This window comes from Schistocerca piceifrons, unplaced genomic scaffold, assembly GCF_021461385.2.
Source record: "Schistocerca piceifrons isolate TAMUIC-IGC-003096 unplaced genomic scaffold, iqSchPice1.1 HiC_scaffold_578, whole genome shotgun sequence".
NCBI classification, from domain to species: domain Eukaryota; kingdom Metazoa; phylum Arthropoda; class Insecta; order Orthoptera; family Acrididae; genus Schistocerca; species Schistocerca piceifrons.
This window is the reverse complement of record NW_025728819.1, coordinates 45,001-47,500: the sequence shown is the minus strand read 5'-3', so window position 1 is coordinate 47,500 and position 2,500 is coordinate 45,001. Positions and strand designations below refer to the sequence as shown.

Below are 2,500 nucleotides of genomic sequence, written 5' to 3'. Positions count from 1 at the left end.
GTTATTCAGAGTCACCAAGGCAAACGGACCGGACGAGCCGACCGATTGGTTTTGATCTAATAAAAGCGTCCCTTCCATCTCTGGTCGGGACTCTGTTTGCATGTATTAGCTCTAGAATTACCACAGTTATCCAAGTAACGTGGGTACGATCTAAGGAACCATAACTGATTTAATGAGCCATTCGCGGTTTCACCTTAATGCGGCTTGTACTGAGACATGCATGGCTTAATCTTTGAGACAAGCATATGACTACTGGCAGGATCAACCAGGGAGCTGCGTCAACTAGAGCTGAGCAGCCGGCCGCCCGGGAGTGTGTCCCGGGGGCCCGCGCGAACACGCAAGCGTCCGCTCAATCATTCTGCAAACAGGAGGAGGCTGAGCTCCCCTGCACAATACACCTCGAAACCCTCTCAGGTCCCGGCGGCGCGCAGCGCCGTCCCAAGTACTTGGTCGGGTTCGAGAGAGGCGCAATCGCCCGGAGTTAGGCGAGTAGACGCTTTCGGTGCGACCACCCGTGCTCCCAACTGAGCTTGCCGCTGCCGACAGAGGCCCGGGAGCGTGCTGTCGTGGCATTGCCGGCGGGAGACAACACGCGCCACCTACGGTGACCGGCAGCTCCAACGCCAGCGCCACAGAAGGACAAAAGCCCCACTTGGGTGCCGAAGCGAACTCTCCCAGCACAGCGCACGCGCCAACACATCCGCACAGCTGCGATACAAACCACCAGCGAGAACCGCTGGGGCGACCGAGCAGCAGACGGCGTCGCGGCGCCGAGCGCCGGGCGGCAGCGCATCCTCAACGCACACAGTCCTCAATCGGACCAGCACACTGAAGATGTCCACCGCGCTTCGCACCGGGCCCGCGAGGACCTACTTTGGCCGCACGGCGCCGCGCGCAGGGTGCGCCGGCGCGCAGCTGCGACGCCTGCCGCGTCCGTCGGCCGGCGCGCCTGCCACTGGCCGCCCCCACCAGCCGGCTGTAGCGCGTGCGCCCACGCACCGCGCGGCCAGCACGCCGGGAGGCGCCCCCTCACCGGCCGGGGACGGTCCCACCCAGCCACCGCCGCGTATCGCTTCACACCCAGATGCCGTTCAGTTTCGTCGGCATGGTGGGTATCGCTGGAACAACCGGTTAGTACCTCAACCTATCGTCGCCATCACCGATTCACCCCTAGCGAGAACAACCGCACCACAACAGGTTACCATTTGTTCATTTGCGTAACTTCACCAGAAAACGCAGGCGTCCATCGCCATTTGCAACTTCCACGATTATTGCATGCCTGTGTCAGGTGTCACGCCACACTACGTCTGCCCACATACACGCAACAAAATGTGCACGCCTAGACAATACGTGGAAGGTGGCCCCCGTACGTATGCGATGTCCATTGCTCGAACGACTGTCAACCGGCCTCTGTAGCATGTCGCAGATATGGAACGCGGTGCACCATGCCATCACGGTGTGTGAGGAGAGACGACTAGGTCCGAATACATCAACAGACAGCTCATGCTGATCGCCATCCACGGCGTCCGTTCCTCCCACACGTCTCTATGGCGTACCACACTGCAATCCAGCTCTCATAGGGAGACGACACGTAGCTGCGTGCACAATATTTGCACTGTATGGTCCGCCGTTTTTGGGCGCAGTCGTTGTACGGTCACACATGTGCCACGATGTATCATTCAGTACATAAGGACGAATGTGCAGTACAGATTGTGGTTTACGCGTACGACATTAGCGGACAGTTGACACAGGCCGCACCACAACGTAGCCTGAGTACGTCGCATGCGGAGGGCATTGAACATGCAAAGTTCTCACCAACCAGCTTGCGAAGGCAGGGGGCAAGGTGGGGACGTGGGGAGGGGCGGCATGTACGTCCTGCTGCCATCCACATTACAGTGTACAGCAGGAGCATGTGGAAAGTGAGCAAGACTTGCAAGGTGTTTAACATGAAGCGATACACAGGGGAGCGGGGAGTGCGAGTAGCGAACTATATTGCGAGGGTTGCGGGTGGGCAACACTACACTAATTGAACGAGTCGTATAACAATTACAGAGCAGGTTTAGGCGACAACGTGGGTTACGTTAGGCGACAACGTGGGTTAGGTTAAGGCACGACGTGGGTTAGGTTAAGGCACGACATGGGTTAGGTTAAGGCACGACATGGGTTAGGTTAAGGCACAACATGGGTTAGGTTAAGGCACAACATGGGTTAGGTTAAGGCACAACATGGGTTAGGTTAAGGCACAACATGGGTTAGGTTAAGGCACAACATGGGTTAGGTTAAGGCACAACATGGGTTAGGTTAAGGCACAACATGGGTTAGGTTAAGGCACAACATGGGTTAGGTTAAGGCACAACATGGGTTAGGTTAAGGCACAACATGGGTTAGGTTAAGGCACAACATGGGTTAGGTTAAGGCACAACATGGGTTAGGTTAAGGCACAACATGGGTTAGGTTAAGGCACAACATGGGTTAGGTTAAGGCACAACATAGGTTAGGT

General features: G+C 56.8%; 1 non-coding gene across 1 annotated transcript in view; it reads right to left on the bottom strand.

The window, feature by feature from the left end:
- The window catches only part of LOC124761272, a 1,909-nt gene extending 1,637 nt beyond the window's left edge, over positions 1-272 (bottom strand). Inside the window, exon 1 of the ribosomal RNA XR_007012418.1 lies at positions 1-272. This exon is cut by the window's left edge and continues 1,637 nt beyond it. This is a non-coding gene — a ribosomal RNA (small subunit ribosomal RNA).
- Between the last annotated feature and the right edge of the window lie 2,228 nt (positions 273-2,500).